Source organism: Carettochelys insculpta, chromosome 4 (assembly GCF_033958435.1).
Source record: "Carettochelys insculpta isolate YL-2023 chromosome 4, ASM3395843v1, whole genome shotgun sequence".
NCBI classification, from domain to species: Eukaryota; Metazoa; Chordata; order Testudines; family Carettochelyidae; genus Carettochelys; species Carettochelys insculpta.
Genome location: NC_134140.1, coordinates 122,324,439 through 122,338,465, shown reverse-complemented (window position 1 = coordinate 122,338,465; position 14,027 = coordinate 122,324,439). Strand labels below are relative to the sequence as shown.

The 14,027-nt window shown below is 44.6% G+C and overlaps 1 protein-coding gene across 2 annotated transcripts in view; it reads left to right on the top strand.

Annotated features, from left to right (window-relative positions):
- The first annotated feature begins 1,574 nt into the window (after nt 1-1,574).
- Nucleotides 1,575-14,027, top strand: part of PTPN13 (protein tyrosine phosphatase non-receptor type 13) — a 178,470-nt gene continuing 166,017 nt past the window's right edge. For both annotated transcript variants that reach the window (XM_074993670.1, XM_074993669.1), the window contains exon 1: nt 1,575-1,765. The gene's annotated coding sequence lies outside the window, so the exon portion shown is untranslated. The remainder of the gene's footprint in view (nt 1,766-14,027) is intronic.

Genomic DNA, 14,027 nt, shown 5'->3' with positions numbered 1-14,027 from the left:
ATGTTATATAATTAGTGCATGTAACAGCGGGTTAATGAACAATTTAAGTGGAAACAATAATAGGTAAAATGATTTTGTTGTAATATACTAAAACTTTATTTGGTAACAAAGCTTTTACAGAATTACCTTCTAGGATCTTGCTGTAATATCATAAGTGAAAAACAACATTCCTAAATATTTCAGTCTTCTGATGGCGAGATCTAGACCAAACACACCTACTCTCTGTACACCATGTTCTCCACTGCACACCCTCCACCCCTTACAGTAGCCCTCTTCATGCAAAGCAAATGCTGTTCAGGGGTCTCACAGCTTCTTCTTGTCTCCCTCTCTCTCCTGTCACTAGTGGCCAAGGGCATGCTGCGAAATGCAGTCCCTTTCTTGCTTCAGGGCCAGCTCTCTAAGCAGGGAGCTGGCCAAGGAACTACAACTTCCAGGGTGCCTTGGGTTCCCTCTACACAGTGCAGCAGGGAGGAAGGGAGAAAAACTCTGCATGGGGGTGAGGGAATGTATTTGCAACACCCCCTTTGCCCTAGGCCTGCTACCATAGGAAAATGAAGGCTGGGGGAACCCGAGAGTTTGCTTTCCTTCTCCTCTGAAAACTACGTTGAGAAGGCAACATTCAGCTGCACTGAAGGAAATGGGCCAGCCCTTGAGGTGGCTGCAAATGAAACACTACCTTAATGGTAAACACTGGCAAATGGTAAGGGACCTCTCTCATCTCACTGGTGGAATATGTACACTCGGATAGGGACTTACACCTCCTGCCCACCTACGCTCCTGTCCTTACTGGACTCTTGGGTCCTCTCTTTCTCTCTCCCTTCAGCTAGGCCTATGGAGTTCCCAGTCTCACCCACAAAGCTAATAAATAAATTGTTAGTCTTTAGGGTGCTACAGGACTGCTTGTCTTCTTGGGAAGCTAAGGACATAGGTGCCGCCCCATCCCAACTTAGCGGTGTCCTTTTCCTTCCACTTCTGCTGAAGGCATGGGCTCGCTGAGCAGGGAGCGCCGGATAGGGCGCATCTCCTCCTGTGCTAGAGGCGGTGTAACAGAGCCCTCAGGAAAGGCTCCAGGGCAGACCTCGCAAACTTTCCCCAGCCAGGGGGACACGGTCCCTGGGAACCCTCCTCCTCTCAGGACTGGCACTGAGCCTCTCCCTGCCCCCCTCCTGCCGGGTGTCTGGCGTGGCAAGGGGGTGCGTGGCAGCTCCCCCCACTTCCCTCCCATGCCATGGGGCAGGCAGCGCAGCTCGCTCAGCCGCGGCAGGCAGGCAGGCCTGGAGGTTGGCGTAGTAACCAGGCAGCCGAGACCTGCCAGGGCCCCAGCCGGGGCGGGCTGGGAGGGAGGGAGAGCGGGAGAGAAGGAGGGAGGGGGAGAGCGCAGCCCAGCCAGCCTGTCTCAGCGGCTGCTCGCCTGCGAGCGGGGCGGGTGCGGCGGCCGGAGGGGGGCGGGGCCGCGGAGGCCGACGCTTGCCGTGCTGGAGCCCCGCTAGGTTCGCCTCCCAGGAGCAGCAGGCGGAGGTGTCCCGCGGCCGGCCAGGCGGGGGTGGGGGCTGCAGGCAGGCAGGCAGGCAGGCAGGCAGCGTGGGGCGGACTCCGCGGAGCAGGAGCGGCGGTGCCTGGGCTGGGGGAGATGCTGCTCCCCCCTGACTCCTTGCCCAGGCTCTTCGGCAGGCTCCAGCCGCAGCCCGTGCGAGGGGAGGGGGAAGCCTCGGACTCCGCATCTCCAGCCCCCCCTGCGCCGTAGGCTCGGCTCTCCGGACGGCTGGTAAGCGGGGGGGGCGGGGAGCGGCTGGCTCCCTTTGTACCCAGCAGCTGGTACCAGAGCGGAGCTCGAGCCGCGAAGTCGGGAGCTGAAGCCTCAACTTTCCCAGGCGCTGGGGGGGGGGGGTGATTGCGGGGTTCCCCCCATTATTATAATGACTCTGTAATCAGCGGCGCGCGGGGTCTCGGAGACGTGTGGACGGGCTCCTGCGGTCTGGCAGGACTGTGCTTTTTCGCTGCCCAGTCCTGGTTGTAGGAGACGGGCTCGCTGGTTTTGCAGGGGCGGGAGGTTGATTGGGGGCAGCCCCCTGGAGAACCCGGCTGGTGCAAGCGAGTGACCTACGGAGCAGAGAGACTGCCAGGCTTGCCCCCTGAAGAAGAGCCAGGCTGTGGCAGACAACAGGCTGTTCTGCTGCAAGGCACTTCATAGAGTTTTCTTCCCTCTCACTGGGGTTAACTGGGCGCTGGGGGTCGGTGGGTTTTGCATGAGGCTCCTTTTGGGTGTTAGTCGTGCTGGCTGCACGATCTGAGGTTTGTGAATGAAAGGTCCAGGAAAAAGAGGGAAAAAAAATCTTGTGGACAGAAAAACTCAGTGGATATTAGTGCAGGTTTAAATAGCAGGCCCCTGTTTCTAATGTCTTAAGTGTTTATGGAAATTCCGTGTTGCATGAGGGGAATGCAGGGCGGAGGGAGCCTAGAACCACATGAGGCAAGTGGTTTTATTATTATTGCTGTTTTCCCATTCTACTTCCTGTCCGAAAACCTCTGGGTTAAACGAGACTGCAGGGTTCCCGGAGCAGAAAATGTGCAAACCTCGAAGAGGGGTTGCTGTGTATTTGCAATAAGAGCTGAGCTACTAAAGGGCTTGTTTGAAGGCTCTGAAAGTCAGAAACTTATTTAAGAAAGGATTCTGGCTCAAATGCTATCCACGTTTTTGAGGGGTGAGAGGAAATCGGGGGAAAAAGCTTGTGCTGAGAAGTAGCGTAGCTTTCATTGGTTTTTTACCTCCCTATGATCAGCAAGGCATAAAATAATCTCTCTCATACTGTAGTCTGTGTCGTTCTCTGTAAAAGTGAATGTTTCAAACAGCAAAGACAGTGACTTGATGGGGAGCTGTGAGGTGCTTCTCTGAATCCGTCCCATGTATCGGAGAGCTGGTTTTTTATAGCCAGGCTCTAAATTAAATGTAAGTCATGAATGATGTTCCCTCTAAGCTGAGTGCTTGGGCAGCCACCGGGAGAGATTCAGGTGCTGCCCAGCTGCTTAGCAGAGAGCCCATAGCTGGCACAGCCAGCAGCATGTGTTTCTGCTCATGGTGCACCTCCACACATGCTTTGGTGTGCATAACAACATTTATTCCACCCATTGATGGAAAAAATTAGAGGGAACACTGGTCGTGAAGAGGCGAGATATAAAGCTACTCCAGATTATGTATGTCTAGGCACCTTATTAGGGTGTACATGGTGAAAGGTAAATATAAAAGTTCTTCGTTATGGAACTAGCCATGATAGTAACAATGCTGGGTTCCCAGCTCCCTTAAATGAGAAGATGGCATGTACTATGATTGTACAGGATAACTGGGTCACTGCCATTCAGTTATGCCAAACTTTCTGCTGGTGTTGGAATGCTGTGAGGAAAAGCTGTCACTAAATGCACAAGTACTTGAAATCTCAAGATTTCAGTTAATATCATAAGAGCTAAACCTGCAAGGTGGTGCTAAGCACCCCCCAGTTTCACACTCAGCACCACATCAGGATCAGGTCTGGCATTTTAGTCCCCCTCTCCACAAATATTTGGGTTGGGAAACAATGGATATGTCTGAAAAGGCTTGTGCAAGAAGCTGGAGTTGAAACTGAAAAATAAGCAGGTTAGCAAGAAATCTTAGATAGGCGGGTGGTTTAAAAAGGAATAAATAGTGATGTTCACCCTTTCTTCATTTGCAGACCCTAAAATATTTGCAATGGGGGTGCAGCCCTCTTTGCAAATCTTAGACATAATCAGCAGACTCCAAAGGGTCCCTGAATGCAGTTGAAAACCACTGATGTATAAAGGGATCTGATGGAAGACAAAGTAATGCTGCTTTGTCAGTGATTTCATTGGTAATTCAGTTGCAACACCTTGTGCTGTCACTTCATGGCTAGCAAATCTTCCCATCTATTTATCTTTCATGTAAGGCATTTGTATTTTGTCTTATTGGCTTCTCTTCTCTGCCACATGGGCAGTCTTTTAAGAAAAATAAGATGGTCTTAAAATAAGAAAATGTTTCAAAAGTGGGGTTTGGTTTTGCTTTTTTCAAGATGCACAGTTCTTACACAGGTTGAAAATTATAAACATTTTTCAAGTGGTTGTCTTGGGGTTTATTTTGGTTATGTGATAAATGTTTATTTCTGATATAAATGAGTGTATTCATGTTTGCGTTTTTGTTAATAATGCCCAATTGGATGCTAAAACATTGTAAACATAAACAAGTTTGCAACCTAAGACCCTGATACTGCAAAGGCTCAAGCATAGGTTTACCTTTACACCAGTGGTGTCCAATAGGAATTTCAGGATTGCCATAGTCCCCAGCTGCAGAGCCTGGCACCCTTGCCCTCTAGAGCCAGGCACCCTGCTCCAACTGCAGGTGACTAACCAGAATCAGTGCTGCCACTCTGGAGCCACTGGGCCACATGAGCTGTGCTGAGCCTCGTGGCTGAGGCTGCACCAGGCCCTGCATCTGGAGACTGGCCAGTCATGCTGGGAGGTGCCACTCCCATTGCCACCACGTGCTTGTCCCACCAAGTGGTGGGGTGTGTGCACAGAGCGGGTGGAGGGCGTTCCATGTCACCACACTGCAGTGTTGTGGCAAATGGGAGGCTTATTGGACACTGCAACTTTACACACTCAGCAGTAGTCTTCGGTAGGACTGTTCTCAATAGATAAATTAAGAATGTGTGTAATCCTAAATCTCTGCACCTACAAGCAGCTCCATTTACTTCCCACGGCCTCTGAAAGTACAAGTCAAGTTGTAGGATAGATGACAAAAAAATCAACCTACAGAAAAGAGAATGGGAGAAAATGTTATGACACATCCCCATAGGGAAATTGGATATTGTTGTTTAAAGAGTTATGGTGAAAAAAATCTAAGTTTTGAGGAGTCTTTTAAAGAATGCAGGAGATTTTGAGGAATATGGATTGAGAAGGACATTCTGGGGTATGGAGTAGTGTGGAAGACAAGTGATGTGTGGACAAAGGGTGTATATTGACACAGGTGAAAGTGGTGCAGAGCACAGATTTCGGTAGAAGACTGCTAATGTCGGGGGGAAGGGAAAAACTCTTGGGAGCTTTGAAAGTAGGGACAAAGTTTTAAGAGTGATGTGGAATGAATGAGGTGGGCTTATCAAAATGGAGTATGCACTGGTAAGAATTTGACAGCAGCATAGACTTAGCACTGTTGGATTTGCACACCCTGCAAAAGGAAGTGAAAGGGTGATAGGAAAGCCATAGAAGGGAGGAAAGTGACAAAATTAGGGTGAGAGGTTAGGAAGACAAGATTTTGCCAGTTGTGATACAAAGGAAGAGATCGATTTTTGGAGTTGTTTTTCTTCACAGCAGGACTTAGTAACCATCTGAAGTTGGAGTAAAGATACCAGGTGAATGATTCCAAGTGCGTTGCTGGTAAGAGACTGTTTAAAGAGAACCACATAACAACCAGTTTCAGATTTGCAGTTCTCAGGTAACGAGCAGATTTTTTTTTTCTACACAACTGAGCACATGCATGAGTAATACTAATTAGGATTTACAGAGTGCTTTATATCTTTACAGTACCTTCCAAAGCTTGGCTAGCAAGCCCTAACCTCACTCCACTTGTGTGAGAGAGGTAAGTAATTAGTCCTGTTTTTATCTATCTGCAGGATCTTATACAGAAGCCTGTTTTCATAGCATAGGTAACTTGGGTGAAGAAATATTTAAGGCTTTTTTTTATTTTTTTTACACTGCTGTTGCTTGTGGGCAGCATAATAAGTTGGTCTCTTGAGATGCATTTATTATAGTAGTGCCCAGAGGTTCTAGTCAGGATTGGAGTGCTCTTGTCCTAGGAATTCTACAATCGTCAAGTAGACATGTTCAATCCACTTAATTGGTTGAACAGTTGAACACTAGGTTTAAAAGGTTAACTGATTAAACAAGGAGAGGGTTATCGCTGCTGTGGGTGGGAGGCGCTCAAGCATGGCCAGACCATAGCCCCATCTGCTGCAGCCTGGCTTGGGAACACTGCAGGCAGGGGTGCACCAGCCTGGTTGGAGCATCCCCTTTCAGCAGCGGCCTCAGGCATGCTGTGGGATGGGGAGGGGGTAAGCTCCAGCTGGGCTGGTGCCTCCCCAGCCACCCCTGTAACCTTCCTAGCTGCCCTGCCTCAGCACTGCCACAGATGGGCCTACTCTGGCTTTGGTGGGACATCCCCGCCTGTGGGCAGGGTGCTGCTCCAGACCATTCTGGTTACACTTTAATCTTAAAGGCCCTTTATTGAAAAGTTTGCAATTCAGCTGTTTCTTTTCTATCCTTATGAACATACATTGCATTTATGCATGCTTGAATCTCATGCCCAACTTCATTTGGGCGCCATACTAGTGCAAGGTTCTGCCCTCAGAGGTTCCTTGAACTTGATATTAATCAGAATAACTTCATTGGCTTAAATGAAATTCAGATCAGGCACTTAGAAAGCAAGATTTGCTTTTGAGCAGATTTTAGCATATTTCTCTCACAACTAATCTAAGCCTGATAACAGAGGCAGATCTCCCATTGATTTCAGGGGCGGTTGGCTCAAACTGATGAAAAGCTAAGTATTGGCCTGACTGCCATGTCTTGATATTCTGCTTGAAACGGAAAAGAAATGCTGTTTCAGTTTTGGATCTACCAGAAAGGGTTTTTGTCAGGATATTCCGTAGGTCGTTCTGAACGCATAATCCTGTCTCTTCTATATATACTCTGGGACTTGACATTTTAATTGTAGTTTCTCAGAATGGGAGGGTGGTAGTCAATGAGTCAAGGAAGGTTTCAATATATTGTTTAACAATGGAGAAAGTATAAATAAACAATTATTCTAGGCTGTCCCTTTCTACCTGACAAGTGAAGCTGAAAAACTAACTATGTGTTGTCATAAATGAATGCCTGTAAAGGGCTAAACTGAGAGATTGTAGGTTCTCTGTTGGGAAAAAGCCAAGTGAGCCAATAGGAAGAGAGAGAGGGAGATTTTTGAATGGAAGCATTTACCTGCTGAGAGAGTCCTTTGTGAAGCTAGAGGAGAGACAGCTGTTTAAATCTGAACTAGGCTTGGAGGATTTCAGTAGATAGATAGGCCTCAAAAGAAATCTGGGAATACAGATATGTGAATAGGGAGGAAATGTTTAGTCAAATGCAGTCAGGTTATTTTTTTTTATTTGGGGTTTGGTGTGGAACTTCTCAGGCTGGCTGAGGGACCCCTCTGTACACTGTAACTTTTAAACTGAATCCCAGGGATATAATTCTCTTTGTTTTAATCTATCTTTTGTAGTTGATCTGTAACACCTACCAACCAAGTATGCTTTATGACCTAAATCTTTTTGTTTTGTTAATCATCTTTTTAAGGCAATGATTTGTGTCCTGTGTCCTAGAGAAGGGTCTGTGTATATGCATGCCTAAGACAGAAAGGTGCAAGACTGTCTTTCTCTTTGTTTTAAAGCTCTCTTGTAAGGGAGGGTTAAGAGCTTGGAGTAACCTCACAGGAAGACATGTCAAGTGTGTCTTCCTGAGTTCTAAAGAGGACTTTTTCACTTGGGTGGTGGCAGCTACCTCCCAAGGCCAGGGAGTCCATGCCCTTGGGAAGCTTTTAAGCAGAAGTCTATAGAGGAAGGGTATATTAAAGTCTCTTCCAGGCTCCCACCTTCTGCACTCTGAGTATCAGAGTGAGGAGTATCCTTGACATATATCATAGGAAGTTAATGGATACCACCTCTTACCACTAATAAACACTGTATCTTTGTAAGGAAGAGTAGAATTTCACACAGAAGAGTGTCTCATCTCTACCTTCTCCTAACATAAACAGAAGCTAGCTTACAGATGCAACAAGAAGTTCTGTGGCACCTTATGGGCTAACAGATATTTTGGAGCATAGGCTTTCATGGGCAAAGACCTGCTTCATTAAATGGTAGTCTATAAGGTGCCAGAGGACTTCTGGTTGTTTTAGAAGATACAGACTAACTCAGCTACTCCTCTGACACTTTCAGATGGGCAGGCAGAAAAAGAATTAGTATGGCTGTATTTATTTTGTCTAGTGTTCTGCCTAATCTACATCAGTTATGTAGATGGTTGGGACACAGGAATAGTCTTGATGCCTCGGTGTCTCTTAAAATGTTTTCAGGGTTGGCAAATCAGCAGGTTTCTGCTCCACAGAACTCTGTCCTGGTTAGCATAAAAACTTCAAACGTAGTATCACAGAGGTGAGGGGTTTTGGTTCTCAGTTTTTTATTTGCTTCACGTTATACAGTTCAGTAAATGCAATGCATCTGTTCAGCATGACATAGAAATGTGCATTTCGAATGACTCTGGCTGTGCTTAGTAAAATTGTTTGGTGGTGGTAGTATAGCCATGTTGGTCCCAGGATATTAGAGAGACAAGGTGGGTGAAACCTTGGAAGCTTGTCTCTTTCACCAACAGATTTTGGTCCAATGCAAGATACGACCTAGTCTCTATACTAGAGAACAAGATATAAAACTAGAATTCTGCAGGATGTATGTTATTCAATTGTAGTACAGTAATTTTTAGAGTACCCAGCTGATCGATGTTTTGTTGTTTTAGGTATTGAACAAGCACCAAAGCTCTTATCATCTAAGTAGACAACTCAAATAATGGATATAAGAAAGTAGGTCATAATATCTCCATTTCATATATAGGGAAACTGAGTCACAGATATGAAGAGACTTTTTAAGTCATGTTCAATGTTCAGCATTCCAGTTTGTAATGTTAATCACAAGACCATACTACTGATAAAAACTATTATTTTTCTACCAAAAATTCAGAATATAACATCCCTCTCAAGTACTCTGTGTCTGTGCCTTTGTAGGAATAACAGTGCATTATAGTTTTGAGTAGGCATTTTCAAAACTCTGAATCAGTGACTTTCCAGATTAGAGCAGTGAATCTAGGGAAGTGCAGTACTTTCTTGCCTTTGGGGCAAGGAATAGAGGGAAACTTCCTACTGAACTGCATTTAAAAAAAATTGGTACGGGCCCATATGGACTCACATTATCTTCTAAAACTAGATTATTCTATCTAATGTTGATACCTGTTTCCGGAAATACCTGTAGAGAGGCACCTCTGAAGTGGCATATCTCAACTTGTCCAGTGTTGTATAAAAAGTCTTACACTGAAAGATTGCCTGGGCGGCTACTCTGCTTGTGTGCAATTAGATGATTTGTAGACCTGCTGTATAATTGAATTTGATGCTACAACTTTAATAGGAAACAAACCAGTTTTCTTTTCTTGTTAAGTCTCTTTCCCAGCACTGTGAAAGTGTAGGTTGGGCATATGTGGGCTCACTTTCAATCAAAACGAAGATCTGGCAACTTTTGTTTCAATAAAGCTCTCCTTTTGTTAATCCTTTGCCATTAGTGTAGTCTCAACTTCATCCTTGATACCCAAAGTCATTTACAAACTGCTCCACAATAGAATGAAAAGGGATATTACTCTCTTGTTAAATTAAAAGGTATGAGATACAATCCATTAAAAGTTTCATGCAAGTGTTCTATGCTCTTCCTTCTGTTCTTCATCTGAATACGGGAGAAAGTGGTATGCTCTTGGGTTGGAGAGGCCCTCAGATCCTGCTTAGAAAAGAACCAGCAGTTGAATACTGTGTAAGGCTTTCTAAGTTATTACTGTGTGCAGACAGAATATGGCTTATTTCATTATTACAAAGATTATAGATACTTCAAATTGTAATCTTTATTTGTGCTATGGAACTGGTTAACTTTATGCTCAATCCATCTGGGGGTTTTTCCCCTTTAATATTAATCTCTTATTTGAACTGGATCTGTATACTGGGTAGTATCTATTGTTTTCAACATAAAAATGAGTGACTGGTTTATGCAGAGAATATAAAATGAATAAACCTGTAATGATCCCTGTAGTAATACTTTAATGAGGTCAGAGAGGAAAATGAATGTAGATGAGTAATTGAGACAGACATTTACCAAAACCCAGATTAGTCAGAAGCTGTGCTTCAAGTTGTCACCAAAAAATTCTATCTAACCCGTTTGTTCAGTGTTTATTTTATTGTCATGTAGAGATATTTTGTTATATACATTTTCCTGACACATAAGTGAAAATGAATGGAAAGTTTTGCTTTTGGCCCTGATGGATTGAAATAGTTGACATTATTGCATTTTTATTTTACCTGGCGCTTCTGTTCCTAATGCCAATGGGATGGACGGTTTCAGTTATTCTATGGAATAAGTTTAATCATTGTATGTGTTACAGGAGGGTTGCCTGGAAAAAAAATGGGTTTTGATGTGATTAATTGTATATTAACTCTGTATTAGGCACTGGTACAACTGCTGATGGAATGCTGTGTCCAGTTTTGGTGTCTACCATTCAAGAAGGTTGTTAAATTGGAAAGGTTTGATAGAAGAGTCACAAGACTCAGCAAGGTTCACTCAACAAGAGTGCAGCACTCCAGGGGGCATCAGAGCCCGTCTCCTACACATTTAAATATTAGAAACTATGCATCAAAGTGATAGACTAAGGAGTTTGGCCTGTTGAACAAAGAGAAAGTTAAGGGATATTTTGAACATGGTCTGCAAGTACCTGCATGAGGAACAAAAAATATTGATAGTGGTGTGGACATTTTTCATTTCGTAGTATCCATAGGGGAGTGGTGCCGGTATTGTGTGGCATTAGGGATATCACCAGCCACCTACGTCCTAAGTTCCTTCTGACCACCAATGACGGTGAATGGAATGCTTGCTCTTTTGGCATTATGATCTCAGTTGCTACCACCCACCTATGCATCCCACTCAGAGTAATGGCATGATTACAGCCAGAAAGGAGATTCCCAGTCAGTCTCTGTACGCTCCTGGTCACTGAAGCATGACCACCATCCCCATCTTGCTGCAACACCTTCCATTGGGCTCATGTTCACTGACCCAGTTGTCCTGAAAGGTTGCCTAGACATGTGAGAGCTCAAAGCTTTTGCAGCCAAACTGCCATACACAGTGTTTTTTTTAAAAGACAAGGCTCAGGTTTGGCCCCACCCAGCTTTTTTGCTGAAAGCTTTTTTTCAACCTTCCACATTAACCAGGGTATTTTCCTCCCGTTTTTTTATCCCATGCTTCATGCTAACAGTAAGGAGAAGAGGCTGCACATTCTGGACAGTAGGTGTGCCTTAGCCTTCTACTTTGAGTGCACCAAGCCCAGATCTTCGTAGCAACTGCTGACACAACGAAGGGCCTTCTGGTGTCCCCACAGAGGATCACCTCGTGCATCAAAGACTAGTATGACCTGGTATGTGTATTTCCGCTGCCAATAGCGCAGGTTCACACAACAAGAGTGCATGCGTCCTTGACTGCTTTCCTCAATAATTTTCCAATCCAGGACATTTGCGGGGCCACTGCATGGTGTTCTATGCATGTCTTTTTTTGGTCCCCCACATTCTCATCAAGTAAGCTAGGGAGGATGGGGTTCGGTAGTGCAGCATTGCATGCAGCACATCCATGAACTCCAAACGCTCTCCTTTCCCACTGTCAGATTCTTCAGCAAGAAGGAACTGAGGGTGGAGGTGGCTGGTGGTGCCCCTTGTATTGCACGATATGTGTAGCACTCTAGGGGGCACCAGAGCCAGCCCCTGACAGATACTGAGAATGAAGAAACTTCCAGCACCAGTGCATGTGGCGAGCGCACACACACACCTAAGTTGGAATGGACAAGAACAATGCATCTCAACCACCAGTTAGGGAACAGGTGACTGTCTTTTTCTAAGTATGGTTTTTGAAGTTGGAAATCATACCATCAGTCCTCCCATTGGCAGATTCCTTCAGTACATAGGCATGATGGTGTGTTTTCCATTGTGCCACGTGTGCTGAAATAAGCAGAGAGTGGGGAAAAGGGGTGCTCTTTAAAGTTTAAACTGAAATTTTAATTTTAGTTTTGATTTTGTTGGTTTATGAGATGCTAACATCTGGATAGTAGGTTAATACTAATTATTAAGTAGCATAATAGAGAAATGCACGTAGAGTGTACAGTGATTGTATGGATTAGTATTATTTCAAACTGTGTTAGTGTTATGGGAAGACCTTTTCTGTGCTTAACATTCACTGAGCTTTTTCACCCACATTAATTCTCTCTAACTCCCTTACACCTATCCTGTGCTGTGAGAATATTATAGATCACTGAGTTTAACTTTTCACCCTCATTGGACTTCAAGTTGGGAAGCTTGCTGATGATACAAAATTTTCTTCCTTCGCTTCCTTCTTCATTGGTTTATGAGAAATAGAACATATTGCCTGTCTAGACTAATTGTTAGTACAGACAGTATTCATTTCAAGGCAAACGATGTATTTTTAATAATATGCTACCAAAGCCAGTAGAAGATTGCAACAAAAATGCCAAGAACTATTCGTAATGGAAGTCAGGGTGCTTTTTATAAAATTTTCAGAAACACCCTACAGTGTACCGCCTTTGAGTATTTGCATAGCACAAGTTTCCTTTTTTCAATTTTTTACTTTCCTTAATCTACTATATATTTTAGAGAGTTTGTCTTTTCAAGAATTCCTCCTCAGCGGCAAGTGCTAGAACCACCAAAATCGGTTTGGAGCTTCCTTTTATCATAGCTTAAAGTAGCATATGGGTTTGGTTGTGTCAGGAGAATGGGATGTGCCTGGAATGGGATTGCTTCTCATAAAACCAGCCAGAAAAGAGACAATCACCAGCCATGTCAAAGGGGACAGCTGGGAGCACCTCCCACTTCCTGGGTGCCCTTTAGGGAGGGTGGCGGCACTGAAGTTTTGCCCACTCCGATTTATACAGGAACCTTCATCGGGGAGTGAGGGAAAAGTGCAGTGTTCTGTAATTCTTCACTCTAGCTGTGGAGCACAGAGAGCAGATAAATCTGGATCTGCCCCAGCCAGGGTACATGCACCCTTCCCCCAGCTGCGCCTGCTGAAGCTGCAGTAGCCATGGAGAGACACTTCTCACCTGGCTCTAAGATGGTGTGGTGAGAGAGCATTGGGGTAGTCCTCTCTCCCTGGGCCAATCTGTCTGTGGATACCCTCATTCCTGGCCCCACCCCCAAGCAGTTATTTAAATGAAGTTCATACTTTGTCATTTCATTCTCCAAAAAAACAAAAATTGACTTAAGGACCCAAACAATACTGAGTAGATCTTCTAGCTTCCAGTAAAAGCTGCAGTAGTGACTGGTACCAAGTTTGGTGCAGGTAGAATGTTACAGGGGGAACAGTGACCAATCATAACGGGCTTTTCGGTTTTATGTTACTTCTTATAATTGTTTTTAAATGGCAGGCAGAATGGCTGTGTATTTGCCCACTAGTAAACAATGTTGTTGAATTTGTAGTCATATTTATTGAATTCTGATTGTTTTGGGAGCCTGCCCCTCTCGGGCACTTTCACAGTTTTCAGCTACCTTCTCCTCTCCACAGCAAGCAAGGGGAGGGTACAAAGCCAGGTTGCTGACAGCTGTAACTATTTCATGTTTCTGTTGGCAATTAAGTGCTAATCTCTTCATGTTCAATTTTGATGTGTACATTGAAAGCATTTGACTAATTTTTGCAGATGATTTGGCATGGCTTGACTTTTAGTTTCATGCAGTGACTCTCAGCCTTTCTAGACAACAGTACCCTTTCAAGAGTCTGACTGGTCTTACATACCACCAAAATCCACCTCATTTTAAAACTACAGATGTGTCACTTACATTTCAGGAAGCACAGTATCAATAGACAGTAAACTCTTTCATATCCGGCAGCCCCGGGTTGCCAGATATTCAAATATTCTTGGTAATACAGAGGTATACCTAGCAATGCATAATACTAAAGAAAAACAAAATTAGAGACTAAGAAACAAACAAATGTATGCAGAGTACAGTTATACCCCGGGATACGCCCATTCAAATTATGAGAATTCGACTTTACGAGGAGTTTCATTTAATACCCCTACTTCAGCTTACAAGGCATTTCTTCACATTTACGAGGACCGATTTGGAGGCTGGCGGCTCTGGTAGACAAGCACCGAGGGGATGGAGTCGG